A 12,782-nucleotide genomic window follows, 5' to 3' on the forward strand; every position below is an offset into this window, starting at 1 on the left:
GTAGCGTTGCGCAGTTGGAGGTGAGTCGCCAGCGGTGGTGGATGTGGGGAATGACATGGCGGAGTTTTGAGAGCGGATGATCTGGACGTGTGTCCACCAGAGAGAGTAAATTTGTAAGACTCCCGGCCGCGGTGGCCTTGCGGTTCTAGGCGCTTCAGTCCGGAACCGTGTGACTGCTACGGTCGCAGGTTCGAATCCTGCCTCGGGCATGGATGTGTGTGATGTGCTTAGGTTAGTTAGGTTTAAGTAGTTCTAAGCCCTAGGGGCTGATGACCTCAGATGTTAAGTCCCATAGTGCTCAGGGCCATTTGAACCATTCTTTTGTAAGACTGGATGTCATGAACTGATATATATGTATTATGACTTTTGAAGACTATTAAGGTAAATACATTGTTTGTTCTCTATCCAAATCATTCATTTGCTAACTATGACTCTCAGTAGTTAGTACCTTCAGTAGTTAGAATCTTTTATTCAGCTGGCAGTAGTGGTGCTCGATGTGTTGCAGTAGTTCGAGTAACGAACATTTTTGTGAGGTAAGTAACTCATGAAAGGATAGGTTATTGTTAGTCAAGGCCATGCTTGTGTAGGGATTATTGAAAGTCAGACTGCGTTGTGCTAAAAAAATGGCTCTGAGCACTATGGTACTTAACTGCTGTGGTCATCAGTCCCCTAGAACTTAGAACTACTTAAACCTAACTAACCTAAGGACATCACACACATCCATGCCCGAGGCAGGATTCGAACCTGCGACCGTAGCGGTCACGCGGTTCCAGACTGCAGCGCCTAGAACCGCACGGCCACACCGGCCGGCGTTGTGCTAAAAATATTGTGTGTCAGTTTAGTGATGATCAGAATAAGTAAAGAGAGAAATGTCTGAGTACGTTCAGTTTTGCTCAGCTGTTTGAAAGCCAAATAACGTAAGGGGTTTACCAGCACAGTAATTCATTAATTTTTCTAAGGGGACTTTTAGAGGGATTTCAATATCACTTCTCTCGAGTAAGGGTCTAATGAAGTGCATCACGTCGGTTTTAGAGGAGTACTTGAAAAAAAGAAAATAGAAAGGTTACCGAGCACAGAAGTTCTAAAATGCAGAAATTTGTGAATAACTTTAAAAAAAGAAACACTTTCCTGATGTTCTTCAAACGTTACTATTTGGAACAAGACGCAACACACTTCACCTGACGGTCGTCTAAGAAGCAGAAAGCTGGTTTGTCATCTGACGGTGACCTAAGGAACCGTAAGCCAGTTAGTGATCTAATAAACGGTACGGGGTATCCCAACCAGATTCATTCGATTTCACAAGACTGTGCCTTACATACAGGATGTTCGTAAATTTCCGCTACAAACTTCCAGGACTTGTAGAGGGGAGTTAGTACGTAATATTTTCAATACTCAAACTGTTTCATCCAGTATTTTGTAATAGAGAACGCTTAGCAACTTCCAACAGATTTTAAGCACAATTTCACATCTTTTCTAAGCCTTCTCTCGCTTACATGCTTACCGACAGCGTCAAATATTTAACACATTAACTTATTCGTAAAAGGATCTTGGGTTTACTGGTATTCACATAATAGATTAGCGAGCTAAAAGCGCCAGGTAGAGCCGTGGTGGCAACCAAACGAACGGGGAACCTAAAACTGACGACGAGATAAGCTGAAATTTACAGCTGGTTCCCCTCTTCATTCTTTTAGGGTGTTCTCAAATTCTCGTCACACTTATAGAGGAGAGTGAGTACATAACATTCTGAAGAGGAACCCATGTCCGAAAATGTAATGTTTCCGTTCTATGACGGTTTTAATTCAGGTGTGTAATGCGTCCATGTCTGCTGACGGAAAGAGAAAAATCTCAGAGTTGCTTGTCCTGGTATGCAAGAGGTAGGCAGGATGACGTGTACTACGTCAGACGGTCACCTGACGTCACTTCTGTCTTGCTACAAGACGGACATTTAGTGGCACAGCTTCCAAGAACGGGTCCAGTACGTTTTGTAAGATCAAGTATGCAGGGCCAGTTAGTGTGTTGATACAAACGAATGTGCTTGTGTGGTAAATGGATGTTTGGTTATATTTCCTTTCGAAATGTTATCTAGTAAGTGTACTGCGTCACTCCTAATTCATTTCCTCAAGCATAAGTGGATGAGTTAAACATCTGAACTGAAACCATCGTAGAACAGAAACCGTACGTTTCCGGGCATGGGTTCCCATTGAAAATATTATGTACTAACTCCCCTCTACAGGTCCTAGAAGTGCGTCACCAAATATCCGGAAAGAATGAAGACAGGGGCCAGTTGTAAATTTTAGCTTACACAATCGAACTAAAAGTTTATCTCGGCGTCAGTTGTTAAGTTCCCGGTGCTGTTGGCTCGCTAGTCTATTATCTGAATACCAGTAAACCCCGGAGTCTTTCAAGAATCGAACTCCCACGTATAAAACACCTTCAAACGACATTACTTCACAAATAAGTTATTTGACGCTATCGGTAAGGATGTAAGCGGCAGAAAGTTTAGAAAAGATTTGAAATTATGCTTAAAATCTGTTGGAAGTCGCTAAGCGTTCTCTATTATAAAATACTGGATGAAAGAGTTTGAATAATTTGCCCTCCATTTTAAGCAAAAGGAAGTTTTTGAATCATCTCAACGTTTCTGGCTTCTGTGTTATACACTGATATAATTTTTCTGGTGCGTTCAGTCATATATTTAGATACAGTCTGCAAAGTGTGTTGCGGATGGAGATAGTAGTAAAGAAGTACCAAATTAAAAACGTCATGCGTGATGCTGAGTTTTTACTGCATGTTCAGCAAAAATGAAGTAACATCGGAGAGTATCGGCTTCATCAGTAGGTCGCAAACGATGTACAAGCAAGTCTGTCAGTGACGTGACACTGATGTAGAATATTCGGTTCTCTTTAAATTCGGGGCCAACTGCCACGGCCCATGTGACTTATGCTCACTCAGGAATTAGTCTAAACAATGGACACTTTTGTCCCATCGAGACATTATTGGACAGAGCGAATTTGAAACATACGTCTTAAACGGTACTCTTAATTTATTCACGTTTAGCGCACACTTAACGTGCTATAGACCGTATCATTTGTACCTGACCTTTAACGGCATTGTGTACCTCCCGAATTGACACATGAAGTACTGTAGTTCCATCGACGACGATTTCATTACAGGCTCCTCACATGAGCAACATGTCTATGTCATATGTAAAGGTTTTTTTTTTTTTAAATTACCGCTACCAGTCACACACTTCATCAGCTATTGCATTACTTATTTATTTAGCCACACGTTTCGAGGTAAACCTCATCTTCAGCCTAAATGGCATTACAAAAACAACTTTAAAGTAATGCCGTAGAGATGTTACATAGTCATTACGTGAATGCTGTGGTCATCTTTTTTCTTCTGGTGTGTTGGTCTCGTAGTGATGCGCTGGGGTGCCTCCATTTCCGTGCCTCTTCTGGTCGCTGTTCACAAATTGTCACTAACATAGCAGTAAATTGGAAACACGATTACAAACAGTTCAGTAGTGCAGTGTACACTCTGAATGATTTACAAGACAAATTTCGATTATTTTAATACAAGGAAAGACTTCACCTGACTCGCCGCGTTTTATTTTTTTCAGTTTTTCTTTCCATTACAATAATTCCTTTTCTTTTTGGCATCATTAATACCTTCTTATCTTGGGGGCTCTTGAGACAATACTTCAGTCACACAGCCAAGTTACGCCCACTGTCTGATATTACCATCGTTTCAGTTGAATATTCGGCGTGCTGTGTGACTTACTGAGTTTTATTAGTGACACCTTTCTCGAATGAGACACGTAGCTGTGAAGATAGACTCTGATATGCACATGTACGTCGTGTGATGCAGAATTTTTTTATCGAGTCGGTAACTTGGCACAGAGAAAGACAGTGAAATGGATACTGTATATTTTAGAATAAAAGTTAGATGGCTGTCTGAATTTAAGTTTTTATTTCCTATTCGTTTTCCGGTGCGACATTCCCATCATTAGGGATTCGAAGTTTAACTCGAGGCTCTTCATCATGGTCTGGTGAAGCAGTGGAATCTGAAGAAGGTTATGTTGATGCATAAAGGGAACGGAAATATGAGCCATGGTGGAAAAGCGAAATTAAGTGGAATATCACATCTAAAAATTGAGAGAATGTGCGTTAGTGGCAATCCATGGGGACGTCTCGAAAAGGTGTCTGGTATTCAATAAGCAAACATTGTCAAAAAACTGATGTATGGGTACTACAACTTTCGGTTAAAGTGGATATAGTCTATAGAGGTATAAACTGGAGAAACAAGATTGCCATCAAAGAACATAATATTTTTAAAGCTACACGTAATTGTTAAAATAACAACTAAACGATGTGTTGGGTGGTTCTCATGTAAGTACTTCAATCATAGAAAATGTGATGATTCGATTTTAGAAGAAAAAGCAGAAGACGAATTGAAGTACGACCTTACAGCGCGTTGTATTCTTTGACTCAAATTAAGAATTCCAATGTATTCAGCCTCTGTCTTTTAATTAAGCATCTGTTGCGGTTATGCGAATTTTTTGTCTGAAAATTTCTAGACATTTTAGACAGAACACTTTATCGCTTCTGTATTGTACCCACTGGTGTAGGATCTTTACGTCGTTTTGAAAATTGCCAAAAGTGCCTCCAGTTTGAAGCGAATGGACGGTATCTGAGGATCCATTTGTTTGTTGAAGGCGAAAAGCCGCAACATGTTCATTAAAGCTCACTCTAAAGCTGCGGCCACTTCGACCCATACAGAAATTGTTGCAGTTATGACAGTCCATTTTGTTCACTCTGCTGAAATTAGTTTGACTGCCCTAATTTATGTATTTAGTATCTGGGCTGAAAATTTATCTTTCTACAAAATAATTTATATAGAAACGGTTGATAATGTTAGCTACTTTCTATGAATGGTTACCAATAAATTCCAGACTATGGTATATATTCTTGTTATTGCCAGAGGTTTGTGAGGCTGTATGAATTGCGTCATTCTTTTTTACTATTTTTCTTAAGCGCAATCTAATGTATGTGAAGCGTATTCATTATTTTGGGCAATTTGTCTGATAACGTTTATTCCTTTTTCTAAATCTGCTGGAGGTGACTGTAATTTGACCGGTCTGTTCACCATGCTGCTTTCACAAGCAGCAAGTTTGTGTGACGGAGCGGTGGCATACTTTAAGCGAATTTCTTTGTTGCCACAACATGTCAGTTTCCTACGTTTTCATAGTCACGTTTGTTCACGATATATGTGGAATGAAGATCGAACAGTGTAGAGGAATTTCGCTATGGACCACCTGTGGAGGAGGTTCTCGCAGTGTACATGTATTTTGTAGCGTTGCAGTTTGTCTTTGCTATCGTTAATATGTTTTTACGGTTGTATAACAAAGTAGTAACCATCAGGTGCGACTGCTTCACCACCCACCGAGCGAGGTGGCGTAGTTGTTGGACACTGGGCTCGCATTCGGGAGGGTGATGGTTGGAATCAGCGACCGGCCATCCAGATTCAGGTTTTCCGTGATTTCGCTAAATCGATTCAGGTACATGCCAAGATGATTAAAGGGCACGGCCGACTTCCTTCTCCATTCTTGCAACAATCCGAGCTTGTGCTTCGTCTTTAATGACCTCGATGTCGGCGGGATGTTAAACACTAATATTTCTTTACTGCTTCACAAGATCGTGACAAATACAAAATTTTGAAAAACACAGCCCTCAGTCGCGAACACAATTAATTTGTAACCTAGGTTTCGGTGTCACAAGGGACACCTTCTTCGGACAAAATTAAAAATAAATGTTACAGCATAACGTACCAAAGAATACGACAGCTGCGGTCATACCTGACAGCGTCAGATAGTCAGAATTAAAATAAAATGGAACAGAGGCGCAAGTCACTAGGGGCTGCCATGTGTCCTCTGCTACAGTCAACACAAATGGCATCTTGCGCATATTGAGAACTTTTGCGAAGCAGTTTTCGTTCCGAAATACGCATTGGAAATACGAGCGGTGTCCAATATGTATTGCAAAATATTTTTGTTTTGGTAGAAGATTGGTTTTGCCAACGGCCTTGCCGCAGTGGTACCACCGGTTCCCGTCAGATCACCGAAGTTAAGCGCTGTCGGACTGGGCTAGCACTTGGATGGGTGACCATCCGGTCTGTCCAGCGCTGTTGGCAAGCGGGGTGCACTCAGCCCTTGAGGCAAACTGAGGAGCTACTTGACTGAGAAGTAGCGGCTCCGGTGTCGGAAACTGACATACGGGCGGCAGTGCGGTATGCTGATCAAATATCGCTCCGTATCGGCATCCAGTGACGCTTATGGCCTGAGGATGACACGGCGGCCGGTTAGTACCGTTGGGCCTTCATGACATGTTCGGGAGTAGTTTAGTTTAGTTTTTAGCAGATTGGTTTTATTCAGGATTCCAGTGCACCATACTGTTTCCCATTCTTTAGGCTACAAAACCCTATTTTCCTACATAATCTCCATTCAATGGACAGCTTTACGCCACCTTACTGGGTGGGCCTATACGCTGCATGGTACCACTCTACTGGTGGACGTCGGAGCCAACGTCTTGCTGCATCAGTAACCTCCGCACCATCCACGTACTGTTTTCCATTGGGCCACAGGTGGAAGTCGGAAAGTGCGAGATTCAGACTCTTGGATCGCGAAGTTCTGTGAGCTCCTCTCGGATATGCAGACTTGTGAGAGATCTTGCGCTGTATGGAGAAGATCTTTTGCATTTTTTGTGGCGACCAAGACTCTGAAGTTGTTTTTCCAACTTCCTGAGGGTAACAATACACTTAGGAGTTGATCGCTGCACCATGAGGAAGGACAACAGACAGAGTAACCCCTTCATTGTCCCAGAAGACCGTCGCCACGACTTTGCCGGCTGAGAGTGCGGCTTCGAACCTTTTCTTCAGAGGAGAGATGGCGTCACATTCCATTGATTGCTGTTTTGTTTGCGGTTAGAAGTGATGAAACCATGTTTCATTGCCTGTGACGATGTGCGACAAAGAACTGTGACGACCAACCTCGTAACACGCAAGCAATTTCGCTCAGATGGTCCTTCGTTGCTCTTTATAGTCTTCTGTTAAGCGGCGAGGAATCCAGCGGCCACACACCTTTGAGTATCCCCAACTGGGTGGAAGGATATGTCAGCACTACCAACAGAGACGCCCATTTGAGCGACGAGGTGTTTTATTGTGATCCGTCGATCACCTGGGATGAGAGTGCCCGCACGTTCTAAACAACACTGCACGAGTCGCAGTTGTGTGCAGCCAGCCAGCACGCAGAACATCGGACAGGTTTGCGGGACCTTGTAGCGATGATGCACACACCTCTCCCGACGACTCACAATGCATTTTTTTTTTTTTACTGTAGGTCTCCGTAGACTTTCAGCTAACGCCTATCAATATCTGCGATCCTCTGGTTTTCCGACGAAAGAAATTGAATGGAAGCTCTCTGCTTGGAACACAGCTCCATTACAGATGGCGTTCTCGTTGTCACCTTTCGGAACTTCATGAAACTACAGGGGCTGAAGCACGATATTCACAACAAATTCCGCATTTTTTCAACGAAACTGGACTAGAAAAAATGTGTTGCATTTCTTACTGAACCATCCGCTACACGCCAAGAGGTGGCTTGCGGAATATGATGTAGGTGTAGATGTACTCGTAAAAACTGAAATACAGAGTTGGTGGATCCAGGGTGCTGTTCTCTTCTTTTGTGTGTGTGTGTGTGTGTTGGGGGGGGGGGGGGCAGGAGACACAATCACAATTTCCCTCTGTCTCTCTCCCTCCAGCAACGGCCTTGCCACAGTGGATACACTGGTTCCCATCAGATCACCAAAGTTCAGCGCTGTCGGGCATGGCCGGTACTTGGATGGGTGACCATCCGGGCCGCCATGCGCTGTTGCCATTTTTCGGGGTGCACTCAGCCTCGTGATGCCAATTGAGGAGCTACTCGACCGAATAGTAGCGGCTCCGGTCACGGAAAACCATCATAACGGAAGAGCGGTGTGCTGACCCCACGCCCCTCCTATCCGCATCCTCAGCTGAGAATGACGCGGCGGTCGGATGGTCCCGATGGGCCGTTTGTGGCCTGAAGACTGAATGGTTTGATTCTCTCCGTCCCTCCCCTCCCTCCCATCCCTTCCCCTCATTTGCAGTATAACCTGTTGTCGCTCCCACTTTTAACGTGTCACGATGAGTACATTTTTCGTAATAATAACACTAAAACACAGAAAACGTTTTCATGGTTCTTCTTTCCTTCCATAGCGTTTATCGCGTCTATTAAGGGATCCACTCTTTCAGGATTTGGCAGATTTTATTTTATTATTTAGCTTCCTGTCCGTATGCCCTTCCTGCCCCCACGGTCGTCAAGTTAACCTGAGGGAGAGAAATCGTGTGCATTATCTGTGTGTGAATCCTGTAGATCCGTGTTTTCCTAGGAGCAGGAATTCTGCGCCGCGTAGTACGTAATGCGCCCGGCGTACTGCGTCGTCCCCCCTACAGTGACAGAACAGTGAAAGTGTTCCCCGACTGAGCTCAGTGCGTAGTGCGCCGGCGATTTACGTCAGGCGGGACAAGCCAACTGGTTCTGGTCGAGTCCAAGGCCTCGTACGCTGCGTTCCAGTGAGGCAATTGCTGCAAGGCAAGTGAAATTCGCGCGCAAAATGGCGACAAAGTATGCTATAAAACTACAAGTGCGTTTCAATACAGAGAAAGGTATACTGTTAATTGACCCCGGCCGGTGTGGCCGAGCGGTTCTAGGCGCTTCAGTCCGGAACCGCGCGGCTGCTACGGTCACAGGTTCGAATCCTGCCTCGGCCATGGATGTGTGTTATGTCCTTAGGTTAGTTAGGTTTAGGGGTCTAGGGGACTGATGACCTCAGATGTTAAGTCCCATAGTGCTCAGAGCCATTTGAACCATTTGTTAATTGACTCGGCGTCAAAAACATGCTGCTGGCAGTTTTTCTACGCCGCACATAATTCTGAGGCAAATAATCCTCTTCTTTATCATACGTTATAAGTTCAGTTATCGACAAACGCAGGAGTTTCCTTTCCTTTCCTCACACAATCCATCAATATTGTACAGAATATTTGCTCTTTGGCTAAAATAAGGACACTCTTACCGCACAAAGCGTGTGGACTGAGTAGTTGATCCACTTGAGGTTTCATTTTCTGGAAAAACACAGATACGCAAGGTATGTTAAGTTTTGCGTACATATCAGCGTAAAGCATCGTGTTCCGTGCGCGCGGTTCAAAATTCCTGCTCCTACCAAAATCACCTTTTACTTTGTTCTGTGTTTTATCGTATTTTCACCGTTTGTGTATCATATTCTCTGTGGCAGAATTTAAGTCATAATTTACACAATACGAATTCTAAGTGTTCACTTAGAATTGCTAGTAATTGACTAATCAATAGAATTCTGAACACTGGTCCGCAAACTTCGTTTGCTGTTTCTACCTGAGGGCTCCTGTTTGAAACTTATTTCCCATACTACCTTAACTTCTGGAAGTTAAATGTGACACATGGAAATGGATATACAAAGTGTGTTCAAAAAGTAAAACCAGAGTTTTACTTTTGTATGTCATATTAATTTTGTGGTGTCACCGCCAGACACCACACTTGCTAGGTGGTGGCTTAAATCGGCCGCGGCCCATTTAGTACATGTCGGACCCGCGTGTCGCCACTGTGTGATCGCAGACCTAGCGCCACCACAAGGCAGGTCTCGAGATACGATAGAGCACTCGCCCCAGTTGTACGGACGACATTGCTAGCGACAATACGGACGAAGCCTTCCTCTCATTTGCCGAGAGACAGTTAGAATAGCCTTCTGCTAAGTCCATGGCTACGACCTAGCAAGGCGCCATTAGCCTTACCTAGCTTGAGAGTTATCGTATAACTGTCTCAAGAAGAACGCTGTATTCATCAAAGAATAAAAGTTAAGTATAAAGCAGCTACGTACTTTTCTTGCTACCATTCAATAGTTATCCTGTTCCAGACTTGACGCCAGTCGGCGTGTGTGTACGCGTGCCTTTCTTTCGGCTCCCTTCCCAGTGTGGCGTAGCAACCTTGTTACGCCACAACAAATTTGATCCTTGCGATTTTTGCTGTTGTCCTGGTAAACATGTCTGCAAAGTATCTGTACAATGTTACCGTATGTATGTATGTATTAAACTGGGGACCTAGAAACGACGGTGAGGATTCGTCCCACTATAGTCCTCAGTGGCTCACAACCCCACAACAGGCTACAGTAGTCCACCCACCCCACCGCCGCCTCATACCGAACCCAGGGATATAGTGCGGTTCGGCCGCCAGTGGAACGTCTCATACCAGACGAGTGTAACCCCAAATGTTTGCGTGGTAGAATAATTGTGGTACACGCGGTGTTTGTGCAGCAATCGCCGACACAGTGTAACTGAGGTGGAATAAGGGGAACAAGCCCGCATTCGCAGAGGCAGGGACCGGCACGCCTTCCCGCTCGGGAAGCAGCGCGTTTAGACCGCGCGGCTAGTCGGGCGGGCATGTCACTGTATTAGACATTTATTGTGTTATCAGCTGCCACATACAGTAGTTGGACGAGAAGTGAGGACGCCGCGAGAAATGTATGCTTGAACGTGGATGCGTGTACTAGGTGAGAAGGCAGTCTGCACATTGAGTTGTGTTTGACCACGAAAGGCACCTGCGCAATATCCTCGCAGTCCGAACAGCGTTCTGCGTAGTTGTGAGTGCGTTATGTCGCAACTAAGTACATTCTAAATTGTCGGTGCTCGTACGGTGTGTGCTTCCGTAACAAAGGTAGCTGAACTGGTTGATGTTTCGAGAGGCTCCACATCGAAGATTTATACCGCATACAGGGAAAGCGGAGAAACGTCATCCGCCAAGTCGCAACTCGGACGAAAGTGAGTGCTGAGTGATCGTGATGAAAAGTAAGAGATTGACAGCAACAAAAGTCACTGCAGAACTGAAAGTGATATTCGCGAACACTGCCAGCACTAAAAACACCCTAAGGAAGCTCCATAAGCAGGGAATTACAGGTCAAGCCGGAATTCCAAAACCACTCGTCAATAAGGCAAACCCCTTAACAGAGAAACGTTGTACCGATGCTATAAAACCTGGATGGAGCAATGGAGGAAAGTAATTTCGTCGTATGAGTCGCCGGCCGGAGTGGCCTTGCGGTTCTAGGCGCTTCAGTCTGGAACCGCGTGACCGTTACGGTCGCAGGTTAGAATACTGCCTCGGGCATGGATGTGTGTGATGTCCTTAGGTTAGTTAGGTTTAAGTAGTTCTAAGTTCTAGGGGACTGATGACCACAGATGTTAAGTCCCATGGTGCTCAGAGCCATTTTTTCGGATGAGTCTTGTTTCACTCTTTTTACAACTTGTGGCCCACTTAACGTCAAGTGTACACCGGCTCAAGCCTTACGATGCAGACTTCTCGCAGCCAAGAATAAAACATGGCGGGCATTCGGTGATATCTTGGGCGGCCGTATCGTGGTATACCATGAGCCCCATTGTTACTCTGCAAGGTCGCATTACTGACAAGGTTCAAAATGACTCTGAGAACTATGGGACTTAACATCTGAGGTCATCAGTCCCCTAGAACTTAGAACTACTTAAACCTAACTAACTTTAAGGACATCACACACATCCATGCCCGAGGCAGGATTCGAACCTGCGACCGTCGCGGTCCCGCGGTTCCAGACTGAAGCGCCTAAAGCCGCTCGGCCACGCCGGCCGGCTACTGACAAGGGTTATATGACCATTTTGGCTGACCAAGTCCATCCCATGGTACAACCTTTGTTCCACAATGATGAGGCTGTGTTCCAAGACGACTGAGCTCACGTTCACATCGTCGAGGACCGGTTTTGAGAGCACCAGGATCAACTGTCGCACCTCTCCTGGTCACCACAGGCATCAGAAAACAATAATACACTACTGGCCATTAAAACTGCTACGCCAAGAAGAAATGCAGATGATAAACGGGTATTCATTGGACAAATATATTATACTAGAACTGACATGTGATTACATTTTCACGCAATTTGGGTGCATAGATCCTGAGAAATCAGTACCCAGAACAATCATCTCTGGAACTAACAACGGCCGTGATACGCCTGGGCATTGAGTCAAACAGAGCTTGGATGGCGTGTGCGGGTACAGCTGCCCATGCAGCTTCAACACGATACCACAGTTCATCAAGAGTAGTGACTGGCGTATTGTGACGAGCCAGTTGCTCGGCCACCATTCATCAGACGTTTTCAATTGGTGAGATATCTGGAGAATGTGCTGGCCAGGGCAACAATCGAACATTTTCTGTATCCAGAAAGGCCCGTACAGGACCTGCAACATGCGCTCGTGCATTAGCCTGCTGAAACGTAGGGTTTCGCAGGGATCGAATGAAGGGTAGGGCACGGGTCGTAACACATCTGAAATGTAACTTCCACTGTTCAAAGTGCCGTCAATGCGAACAAGAGGTGACCGAGACGTGTAACCAATGGCACCCCAAACCATCACGCCGGGTGATACCCCAGTATGGCGATGACGAATACACGCTTCCAATGTGCGTTCACCGCGATGTCGCCAAACACGGATGCGCCCATCATGATGCCGTAAACAGAACATGGGTTCATCCGAAAAAAATGACGTTTTGCCATTCGTACAGCCAGGTTCGTCGTTGAGTACACCATCGCAGGCGCTCCTGTCTGTGATTCAGCGTAAAGGGTAACCGCAGCCGTGGTCTCCGAGCTGATAGTCCATGCTGC

General features: G+C 45.1%; 2 pseudogenes; both read left to right on the top strand.

The window, feature by feature from the left end:
* The first annotated feature begins 6,071 nt into the window (after positions 1 to 6,071).
* Positions 6,072 to 6,189, top strand: LOC126485274 (5S ribosomal RNA; annotated as a pseudogene).
* Positions 6,190 to 7,812: 1,623 nt separating this feature from the next.
* LOC126485363 (5S ribosomal RNA) lies at positions 7,813 to 7,930 on the top strand (annotated as a pseudogene).
* The last annotated feature ends 4,852 nt before the right edge of the window (positions 7,931 to 12,782 follow it).

The sequence above is a fragment of the Schistocerca serialis genome, chromosome 6 (assembly GCF_023864345.2).
Source record: "Schistocerca serialis cubense isolate TAMUIC-IGC-003099 chromosome 6, iqSchSeri2.2, whole genome shotgun sequence".
In the NCBI taxonomy this organism is placed as follows: domain Eukaryota; kingdom Metazoa; phylum Arthropoda; class Insecta; order Orthoptera; family Acrididae; genus Schistocerca; species Schistocerca serialis.